The 12,134-nt window shown below is 39.0% G+C and overlaps 1 long non-coding RNA gene across 2 annotated transcripts in view; it reads right to left on the minus strand.

The window, feature by feature from the left end:
- Window positions 1-201: 201 nt before the first annotated feature.
- LOC127024659 (uncharacterized) overlaps window positions 202-12,134 on the minus strand; it is a 93,576-nt gene continuing 81,643 nt past the window's right edge. The window contains exons 3-4 of one of the 2 annotated variants that reach the window (XR_007767587.1): window positions 4,244-4,445; window positions 202-1,434 (exon numbers count right to left, since the gene is read on the minus strand). This is a non-coding gene — a long non-coding RNA (uncharacterized LOC127024659). Of the gene's footprint in view, window positions 1,435-3,693; window positions 4,009-4,243; window positions 4,446-12,134 lie in introns of those variants that run through there. The other variant, XR_007767588.1, reaches the window with a different exon arrangement.

Below are 12,134 nucleotides of genomic sequence, written 5' to 3' on the forward strand. Positions count from 1 at the left end.
TGTTCTGCCCCTTCTTTCTTTTAAACAATAGATTAGCGGCTAAAGCCACCATAGAGAAAACATGGGACTACTCTGGGTGGCTGATTCCATTTTCTGGAACCAGATGCAGCCAGGTAGGCTAGACTTAAATGAATTAAGTGCAAATAGTCTATATATATTCGGAGGCTTTTGTTATTTGGATTTATTTCATTACAAGAGGAGATGCCTGGTTCTGACATTGCAATAACTGACAAATAATCATGCATCAAAAACGTATTTTACCAAGTTATCCTCTTTCCACAGTCCTGTTCTTCAGCAGTCCTCCCAAAAAAGTGTCCTATACAATACACACTGTTTTTTAAACAAATCTCTTTCAGAATTCATTACTTCTGCATTCCCTAAGCTCCCTTTGCTAACATAATTGTACATCGGCATGTCAGTGATCCATGAATTAAATTGACAGCAATCAGAGCAGTACCAGTTCTACTGGCCAAAATGTGTCTTTTCTATTGATGATGCCAGTTGTGAATATACAATTAGCTATTTACAAGCAAACTCTTAGTGTTTCATAGATAAGCGCATTTCCTCCACAATAATATCAATAAATGTGTTCACAACCCGCTATTTTTACAAATACTTTAAGAAAATCTCAGTGTCAGCTGGACTGAACTTCAGTGAGGTCTTGTGCATTCAAATGGCACCTTATATAAGGATACATACTGGAACTTCACAATAGCCATCAAGCATTACTTGTATTTGAATAATAGCAAGCAAAGTTCTGCTTCTGTATTTTAAGTGCAATGTATAGTAGTATATTAACAGCCTTAAAATAAAATAGGAAAACTATATTTTATGTGAGCCTTCAGTCAATTTTTAATATTTTCTTGTAATAATAATATCACAGACTATTTGTAGTAGCTTGGATGTGACATTGAATGTGTGCAATGAATTTTTCTTCCTTGCTATTTTTCTTTCAGTCAGTCTCTCTCTCTTTCGCTCTTCTATAGCTTTAACCTTTCCCACTTCTTTTTTCTTTACTTTCCCTAGTATATGCACCCTACTCTTTTCATTGGGAAGTAGCATACATTTATGTGACTGTTTACCCTGAAGGATGTAAAAGTACTCCGCAAACTTCAACTGATTAGCATACTGTAAGCAGGCAGCAACACAGTCACCCTGATTTTACCACCCTTGGGTTAAAAATTACAATACCATTTAACAATACACAAACTTCAGGGTCTCTTTTTAAAGTTGAGGTCAGCAGCTTGTGTGCAGGATTCTTCCTGTGCTCTGGATGATATCTCTAGCTGAGCTTATGCAGACGTAATTACCCAATGCAGATGCAATTACCCAAACTGGAATTTTGCCAGGACACGAGGATCAACATGTTTGTGAAATGTGCCATGAAGTCGTTCGCGAAAAGTAGTTGGAAGCTCATTTTTAAAAAGCGTCACCCTAAAGGCAAAAGAAACAGAACTGCTGGAAATCATGGCACCTCCTCGGAGATTTTCCAGCACCATCCATGCCCTGGTCTCACTTGTGACAGAGTCTCTCCCTCACGGCTGGGAGTGCAGAGGAATACACTGTGCTACAACCCTGGCTTCCTTCTGCAAGCGATTTCCTTGCACGAGGAGGAAACAGTCTCAACTTTTCATATTTTTTTAATAAAATGTTTTCCTCTACCTCCTATTCCATTGCAAACTTCCAGAAATAAAAAGCACGTTTAAACTTCTCCAGTTTCATTTTTCTATGTTTTGTGTTTCTTTTCTTCTGATCTTTTTGCTTTCATCTGCTGACTTTATTACACCAATTTAGCTGCCACAGATGTTTTTTTCCCCTTTTCTTTTAATGGATATGGCAGTGAAATGACTGCTTCTGGCCTTCTGCCCACAGCCACTACTTTTTGGTGTCTCCTTTTCCCCTTACCATCTCTTTAAGTGACATTATGCAACGAATCTTACAAACACTACGACATGCTGACAGCTCTTTGTCAGCAGACTGAGCTCCCTCTCGGCATTGAAAGTGGTATCCCAGGCCATCTCACCAGCCAAGGAAAATTGTTACATCTTCATTAATTTTCCTGAAATCAGCAGAGCTTCAACAGTTTAATTCAGCTGGATAAATGGACTGCTGAATTCCAAAAGTACACCCAGAGACTAAGATTGGGGTTTTTGATAACTTCAGCAACAGCAGCAAAACCATAAGCTCATCCTAAGTTTTCTTGTCACCACCCTTTAGAAATTTCCCATGGAGATTTCTCCATACCGGACTCCGGTCGGCACCAGCCAGAGTCACTTTCTTTTCTTTCAGGCTTAGTGAATTAATGGCAGCTAACTTGCCTTGCTGCAGAACATCAGTGGGACTCAGCAGCACTTCCCTGCTACATTTCATACATTTCCCCTGCGTGACAAGAGTTTGGAAGAGATGTTTGTGATAAACACTTCCAGCGCCTTGCAGCCACAGGCAGCCGTCAGCTGTGCAGTGTAGCTGGCACAGGACTAGAGCAAGGTATAACGCAGGACCCTGATGCAGACAGCTGCCAGGTCCTATATCTCAATTTCCCTCATCTTTGCAGCATGGCAGTGGACCTGCTTAATAGGGGACACTTGATAGCAGCAGCTGGTCAACCCCTGGCCCTGGGCCTTGAGAGTCGGAAAGTACAACAGGAGAGGACAAGGGAAGAGGTCTGTGATGCTACTCCTGCTCAACGCTGCAAGGTTTTGACAGAGAAATGCAAGTATCAACATTTCAAAATGTCTTCCCTGTTCCTCTAAAAACTGAAAGTTGTTGAAGATGGTCAAAACTAGAGGGGAAAAGCAGAGAGAAGTTTGGCAAATCTTTCCATCGTACAATGTTGTAGAATATCTTCTACTCAATTTGACAGCTATTTCCTAGCAGAGCAGATAGTACTCTGTGCACCCCGCATAACTTAAACAGCAGGCCAAAATCACAGCCATATGACATCTCTATTACTTGTTAATTCAAAGGATTTATTTTTCCTTTAGGTTCCCTCCAGCTCTAAATGCTGTTGCATGTTCAAATATAAAGCTTCCTGACCCTTACAACTCTGAGGGACTAAAATCTGAGCTGCTGGTTTTAGTTTAATCTTTAATCTCAGAACGAGTTGAGCCAACGAGTGAAGAATCACATATTGCCCATTGGTAGAGTCCTTCTGAACAGCACGATCTAGACATTAAATATAACACCTCTCCCTTGTGAATTTCCAGGTGTTTCTCAGATTTCACAGGTAGGAACACCAAAACTCCAGATGGTAAGTGTTTTGCCTGAGATCATGTCAGTGATTACAGAGATATTTCCTGACTCCCATTCTAATTGCTACATAAAAAAATCATAACTAAAAATCATAGCCAAACCCCTACTGCTTTTCCTTCCACTATTACATTTTCCCTGTAATGCAACATTTTGGTTGTGTTCCTTTTCTACATATGACCCTCAAGTCCTTCCAAAGTAGTATGCTTCTTGGCCAATTCCAAGTAGTTCTTGTTGATTTTAACAAGCACATTACTGCATATTTGGCTGACCACAAGGTACAGTAGATTTAGTTTTATACTGCTTTCATTAACTACTTTCAGATCTACTAAGTTTTCTTGCCACATGGAAAGATAAAATAGAGATGAGGGCTATAGCTGTGTTCTATTTCTTGGTTTGTAAGACCAGCATCAGAGTTCGTTTACAGTCCTTTATAGTGCTGTTCACCTGTGGTCTACTCTACTGCCCAAGCTTGCTATTGACTTCAGTGCTTTCAACAACGTCTACAGACATATTCAAGAAATGCTTGGAATCAATAATGTGAAAAGGGAAATTATAAGGTTTGTTTGTGAAAATGTTGTGAAGAATATGCTTGCTTCTAGGAAACCGCAACTGACACAAGAACATGTTGAAGAAGAAGACCAATCCCATAAATCTCCATCAAAACCCTTCTATTTAAAAAATGTCGATTCCATTTCTGCTTGGTTCACCTGAGGTGGAAAGTCACAAGGAAGAAGGGAGATGAATCATTCCTTGTACCTGAAAATGACAGGAAAAAGAAAGGGAAAGGTGCTCAAAAGAAAAAAAGAAATTGCTAAGCTCTTAAGTTTTGGAAAAATAACCTAAAAACCATGGTTGGACAGAATGACATGACACGTCTGGGTGTGAAGCCATCACCCAGGACATTTATCCAGGAACAATCTCATACAGCAAATCTGACTGCAGGCAATTCCTTGGAAATCACGGCTCAGTCAGGTTATCCTCATTTTCTTACCGGTAACATGTTGCTGGGATTGCCACCAGCCACTGGGATGAACCACTTCTAACTTGGTGTACTTCACATAAAGCAGCCATAGTTCCTTCCTCACTACGGCACTTACGAGGCAGGTGTCCTTATTGATATTCTGTGTCTTGCGAGAAGTGGTAACACAGAAGCAGCAGGGTGCTTATTGCTCTTGTCTGCTGAAAAGCCTGATCTGGAATCAGAAAAGCATATTATGAACCAAACAGACTGTGTTGAAATTGGGATATATTGCTTGATCTGTTCTTTCATAAAGAAATACATTGAAGACAATTTTCTCTTTCATCTAAGTAACTTAAGCAAGTTATTAGTGGACTGTTATTTCCATTTTATTGTCTGACTGTTTTTCACTAATGAGATTTCCAACAGCACCTTAATTCACCTTTTTGCTAAGTATCCTTCTCTTGCTTCAGCTTCTTCATTAAAGCCAACTATTTTTTGTTTGTTCTAAAGCTCTCTCAGTACAGACTATGGCATTAATTATTTTTCTCCCAGTCAGATAATGACTGTAACCTAACATTTATACTTGCCCCCTTCCTCATCAAAGATGATAAACGTTCCTTGGTACTAAGTATTGGTGAAAGCTGAAAAGACTTCCATTAGATCTTCAATCTATGGCAATAATTTATGTGATAAAACAGAAATCTCACAGTAAACCAAGGATTTGCTAGCCAGGGGCCTTAAATATTCTAGGATGAACACAGATGGTAACTGTACAGTTCCCAGGAGCTGAGGAGGAAAATCAGTGTGATACAAGGATAATTAAATTATTTTCAAGCTTCTCAAGTGCTTTGGGAATCCCTGTATGTCACTAAATGTCTCCCACACACTAGTTTCTACTTTCTTTAAATGAATTAAAGTCGCAAAACTTAAAGAGCTACCACATCATCCAATTTAGAATGGTCTACACATATATCCTTATTAAAAAGCAACACAGAGGTTAGTTTGAAAAGGTCCTGTTGATACCTATATGGCTTGGCCTAATTTTGTAAAATGTTTTAAAGATCCGGCTGGAGGATTCATGTGTGAATAATGTCTCAGCTGTGTGCCATTGGCCTGCTACTGATAGTAGTTAGTGAACACAGGCTGAGAGAGTTGGGGTTGTTCAGCCTGGTGAAGAGAAGGCTCCAGGAAGACCCTATAGCAGCCTTCCAGTACTTAAAGGGGGCCTACAAGAAAGCCAGAGAGGGACTTTTTACAAGGGCGTGTAGTGAGAGGACAAGGGGTAATGGCTTTAAATTGAAAGAGGGTAGATTTAGCTTAGATATAAGGAAGAAATTCTTCACTATGAGGATGGTGAGGCACTGGAACAGGTTGCCCAGAGAAGCTATGGATGCCCCGTCCCTGGAAGTGTTCAAGGCCAGGTTGGATGGGGCTTTGAGCAACTTGGTCTAGTGGAAAGTGTCCCTGTCCATGGCAGGGGGGTTGGAACTAGATGATCTTTAAAGTCCCTTCCAACCCAAACCATTCTATGATGATTCTGTGATGATTCTATGATGAACATTTTCCATTTATTTCAGGTGGAAACAAATTCTACTTTTAGGGTACAGCATATTTTCTATTCAGTTCCAAGCAGTTGTATCATGGAACACTGTGAATCCAGTGATACAATGTGAATTCATCAATTTCTTTGGTGCAAATGTTTCCTTATTCTATCCTTACAGATAACATAAACATATTTTCCCTTTTGTCTGTGAGCACTTCTGTTTCTAATCTATATACTATATTCTAAGACATATCACTACAATTCTACAGTTAACACAAACTACATTTCCATTAGTGTTTTGGTGCTTCACTTCATTTCATTCTTAAACAAATTAATGGTTTCTACACCTATTTCTCTCCAACCATTTGTCATTGATTGCATGGGCTTCATGAGATCCTGCTTATTTGAGTTTTCTAGGTGAACTTACAGCAAGGCAAAATAAAACAGTGAAGGATATACTATAAGGAACAGTTTTATATGAATATAAACAGGTAGGAATAGGTAAACTCATTAGTCTTTTCCTATGCAATTTACGTATGCTGTCTCCTTCTGATTATGCTCAGTGGTTTTGTTTTTCTTGTGCACTGCAGCAGATAACCTTTTGCTTTATTTCACATGTATCTGTGCACCTTAACTATCACCTGAAATTTCTGGGTTTGAATAAATTTCAGGTTTCAAAGGAAATCTTAAACAAAGCCACTGTATTCTGTGTGGTAATGGATAGTGTCCTGGAAATCCTTGTAGTTTAATTACAAGTGTTCCTCCACCAAGCAACTCCATGTTTATTGAAAATTCAGCTCATTTTCTCTCAAAGTTCATCCTGCCTGTTCGAATCTTTTTGCCAAAAGATTTTGTAGCCTGGTTTTCAGTGAAACCTCCGGTCCAATGAGTTTTCAGTTTTATTTGGTTCTGCACAGATCTAATGACTGTACATACTTACAGAAAGTATTTGTTAAACCTCTAGTATCGCCAAACCACCATTTTTAAATGTTTCTTTCAAAAGTACAACAGCTTAATTCCACAGAGAGTGACTCCAGGTCTGCCCTTGTATCAGTAGCAGTCCTGGGTAATCACTCTGACGAATGGCACATAGAAAGGCAGAATTTAAGTCAATGAGTCCTTTGATTATTAAAGAGGGTTACAAGTTCATGATAACACAGCCCACCTTGTTTAACACCTACAGTTCTTGAACTTTTTAAAAATCTAGTGTCCAACAGAGGAAAAACAGAAAAAAGAAGAAATCTGGTGGAACCATGCTGTCATTGAAATGAAGCTTCTTTTCTTTTCCTTGCCGGGGAAGTCTGATGGTGCCAGATCATAAGCACCTAGGATCTGGAGGGGCTATTGGTTTCCTTATACCCTCATACATGAGGAATGCAAGTGATGATGCTGAAACCACAACTCATGGTGGTTTTAGGAAAGGATCAGAAAGCCAACAATTTTTCAGAGGCCCTTTGTCTTCTTGCTATTTACTATCTGCAGAAGCAAGAGACACCTTCCAAATGGGGGTTTTACCATTCTAATATTCTCCTATCAGGGCAGCCAAATGACTAGGAAGACAAAATTGAAGGTTTTTTTCCTTTTCTAAAGAAAACTCTACTGCTTCCATGAGGTATTCAACTCTGCCTTTACTTCACATTGTCTGTATTTTCCAATGTGTAATCCAAGGCTTTATTCTTAGCATCTCTATTTTTAATTTTTTTGACCAATAAGCTGTGCTTTCCTTATAGCAACAGGAAAAATAATTCTATTGAAGTGAAAGAATAACGTAGCCTGAGAACCACAAAAAAAGTGCATCTAGATGAGCAGCGATAAAAATCAGACATGTATATATTAATATTTTGACAACAGAAAAAGAAGAGAGAATGAGATAAGACTTCTTAAAAAAGAAGTCCGTAAAAACACAAGTTATCTAATTGCTTATTTTACCTAGAGGTAGAACAATCTATTTCTAGCTCTCACATAGTAATGAGAAGTCATTATCTTGAACTCTTCTTTAATTAACATCAATCCTGATTAGTCAGAATATATTAGGCTTTTTGTCTGTTACCATAGTAGTAGAATCTCCAGTAAAGGAGGTATTCAATCAGACATTATCATTTGCACACCACTTCCATGTAATTATTATTTTACCATGTTTCATGGATTTTTTTTTCCATTTTTGAAGGGTGAAATCCATTATTGGTCAACCCTTTCTTCCCCAGAGCAGATCTGGCATGCCAAGTTTTTGCATGTTGTAAGTGAGTATAATGACCTAGAAAATGTTAATGGATTTTAATCAAAATGGATGCCAAAAGTCCAATGTTCAGAATTCCTGTAGTTGTCTTGTACTGTGTTGAACCTTGAGGTTCTCTAACTTTTTTATAGAGAAATTTCAGATTACAGAAAGTACATAAAAAGAAAGCTGTTTAAACTGTATAAGCTATTGACTTCAGAGAAATAAACGGTTTGCTTCCACATCAACTCTTAACACCAGGATGCATTTGGATGCACCTGAGATCAGAGGTGGAGTGCAGAGTAAGGTCTAGATGAGTTAGGTGTACAAGCAATGTAGGAGAGAAAAAGACACATGAACCATTCTTCATTTTGCTTGACTTTTTTCCTGCTGGCATATCTACCCATATTCTTTTGTTTGTTGATTCTTACCTTTGTGGTTATTAATAAGTGCTATAAGTTTTTGTAGAAAATAGCAACTTCAGATTAACTTCCTGAAACTCTCTGGTGAAATTCAACAGGGAATAACATTTTTGCAGGAGAATTCTACAGGTGGGTCAAAAATTGTTATGAATAAGATTTTTTTTTTAATTCTATTAAGCTCCACAGGCATTTGGAGTAATGTCTATTGAACTATATTACATTTCTCTGTAATGCAATTGATTTCATCCAGACTGAACAAAAAAGAACCCCAGACCTAGTGTTATCAAGATGCTAGATCACCAGCCTGTGTGGTGCTACGTGGGAGCGTTGCCCCCGAGCAGGATGACTGCTGAGCAATTCTGAGTGGGGCTGAGGGAAATTCACGTGCTCTGTTTGAGAGATGTGGTGTCAGAGAGCCAAACCATACTGAGTAGCCACCTGGGCTGTAAACGCTGTGGGTCTTGGATGCCTTCTAGCTGGGACAGGCTTGCACAAAACACAGCCCGTCCAGTGGCATTGTGGCACTTTTGTTCAGGCTGAAAGTAGTTCTTTTTCAACCTGCTCATGCTCAGGACAGAATAAAGGGACAAAGTTGATCCTAACATCACATGGCATCTTGCGCTCTAATTAATGGCCAAGCAGGAGGGCAGCTTGGGTCTCCTATAAACAGAAGAGTTTTGAGTTGCTCTAGCCAGTTAGTATGGGCTGGCAATAATTCTGCAAAGGTTGCTATATTTTCTTCTTCAGGGTATTACCGCCCAGGAGATCGTGTAGGTAAAATACTGATGCTGGCTTTCTGCCACTCAGGGATTCCCCTTCATCTAATCGCAAGGCAAGTGCCCATTCATGCAGCCCTTTGACAGCTGCACAGTCTATGGGTCAGTTTTATCGCTAAATGAGCAGATGTGGAAGAGAGTTACACTTTGGTAAAAATAACTACCGCCTGCAAAAAACTCAATGCTTCACTTCAAGTTACAGATGTAGATTAAGGGCACTTCAAAAATACCTCCATTAGCTACATGCACACTAGTTTTGCAGGAAAAAAAACACGAGAATATTCCCAGCTATCATAGGACTGACATTTCAGCTTTACTACATTTCCAAGCAGGGAATAAGGGATTCAGTCAAAGAGGAATCACAAAACTAAAACCTCTTGCAGCACTTTGAAAATTGAGACAGACACAAGTCTCTAGTGAGCTTAATGAAGTATCAGAGTAAAAAGTGATTTAGCTTCCTAAAAACAGTGCTTTTGTTTTCTATTTCAAGTAGGAAATCAAAGGCATGTATTTAAATATTTTATTCTGTCAGGCAGCCAAAAAAGGGTTCACTTTCAAGCCTGAATAGTGAATATGGAGATAAAGTAGCACTTTTGAGAGCCTTTCATATGAATTTCTCCTTGGTTGAAACACTTGAACTATGGAAGTATAGTGTTGCCACACTCTTTCTGGAGGAAAAGGAAAGGCTATAAAATGACTTCACTTCAGTGTTTTGTGATGTGATTCAGGAACACAGCACTAGACAAATTTTCAGTTTAACTGGAGGATTAAAGAATGGGACACGGTCAGAATGAATATTTTGCTTCCCTCGTTTTCTATATGTAAATACGTGAGCGGTCCTGCTTCAGAAATTAAATACTATCCATCTGTTTTTTTGAACTTGGAGTGATAGCTCTTAGTAAATCAATTACAAATGTTCCAACCAATATAACTGTAACACAGCCTGAAGTAGGAAAAACTAGAATTGAACTTGTCCTTATTCTGTGTTAGACAGCCTAGCATTTAGATGGTTCTGGTTTCCAACAAATCCAGCAAGCCCCCTTTCTGAGCTCTCCATTTACCTTCACCCTACTCTCAATTAACACCTCATTAAAATGCACACATGCTGAGCCCTTATTTGTTGACCATCGCTTTTAGCGCCTTAGTATACTTGCATTATTTCCTACAGTTTTATTTGAACTGCAAACACAGCCATGGAAAGTCCTGCTTAAGAAATCATCAGAAAGTGGAAATATTGACACAAGTGCGTTTGTCATTTGCCTCCTCATTATTTGTGTTTGGGTTTCCAGTGAGATGTGGATATTAAATCAGAGGTAGAGTAGAACAACAAAAGGGATCCTAGTCTGTCAGCCTACATGGCTGCTTCAAGACTAACTCTTTCCACATATTAACACCCACATTAGCTGAGACAGATTTTTTTCCTTTGAGGAACAACAACAACCACAAAAAAAAAAAAAAATCCCTCAAAACCCAACCCCAAAACAAACAAGTGGTGAGAAAAGTACCTTCAGACTCTGCACACTGAAACTAAATGCTCTGAATTCTCCATTGACTGCTGGTTCTCTCCAGCACAGCTGAATATATATGCCACTATGTCAATGAATGTTTGGTAAAACTTGCAGAGAATAGTGTCAGAGGTGACTGGATTGAATAAATCTGATGAATTCATTTGCAGCAGTCAGTCCTTCTCATCTGACAGCTGTCCTCTGCAGAGCATCATGTGGCAAATCACTGCTTCCACACAGACCTGCAGCTAGTGAAGGCTGGCTTTTCTGATAGCACAAGCAACTAACTTTCTCATCTGCTCCATGCTACAGCCCAACCCACCCCCTCTAGACAGACTTGCCCATTCTTTGTGTTTAACATTTCAAAAAAGAAACAAACAGGAGAGGAAGTCAAAGCCAGTAAATGCCTATTCCCCAGAAAACGCTTGTTGCCTATTCACTGCAACTTTTGTGGTTTCTTTCTCAAAGACTGCTCTGTACCCCCCTTAAATTTTTCCAGTTTAAACCAGTCTGTATCACTGGCTGTGCTCTACAACCTGGTCTCTTCCCCACCACACAACAGTTCCTCTTTGGCTAGTTATAGTCACTCCTACAAACTAGGAGTCATTTGTCTGAAGTCAGATGAATTACTCTGGTATAAAACCAGTGTGGTGCTAATCTCTTTATGTCATATATGGTAATTTAATCATTCAGTTCTTAACTAAACCCCCTTATTTAAAGCTGAGTCTTCAGCTAGTTGGGACAGGGCTAGCTTCCTGCGAGTCAGTAAGGTTCTGGTGATTTGACTACATGTTGAGGACTTATTCTTCAGTATCTGTAAAAATGTGCATTGATGCTATAGGTACTCTGTTATAGACGACAGACTTCAAATGTCAAGAAATGGTAGGCTGCATTTGGGTGTTTTGGACCCTGGATTTGCGTGCAATGAAACACTGTTGACCTTGTCACCCACAAGCCCCACCAGGTCTACTGAAGGAGATGGTACTGTGATGGATCCAGACCCCAGAAGTATGTATCATTAGGATTCTACTGTTTTAATTTTTAATTTCTTTTTAATAGCTACTTTCTTTAGTTAACATCTGTACTATTTTATTAAATCATGTTTTCTTGCATCCTGACCTTCTGTTCTGTCTTTCAAAATCAGCTGTCTTGTAACTCGATAGGAAAGGGTTTTTTGTGCTTTTCAGATTCATTCACTGTTTCTCTCCTCATAAGCCTCCTGGGTTTTGGGATATCTGCCATTAATCATTTAATATATTCTTCACTTAGCTGGTTTTACTTTTTTCTCTGTGTGTTACTTAGTCATTTAAATGTTACAGAAAATCATGATGCTTCTGTTTGATTTTGCAGAGGTGAAATCCATTTGTTCAATCAAAAGTCATTCTCATACCTAGGTATTTCCTTTGTTCTTCTTGTATTTATTCAATTCTACCCATTAAGGTGCAGAAAAATGGTAAGAG

The sequence above is a fragment of the Gymnogyps californianus genome, chromosome 1 (assembly GCF_018139145.2).
Source record: "Gymnogyps californianus isolate 813 chromosome 1, ASM1813914v2, whole genome shotgun sequence".
Taxonomy (NCBI): Eukaryota; Metazoa; Chordata; class Aves; order Accipitriformes; family Cathartidae; genus Gymnogyps; species Gymnogyps californianus.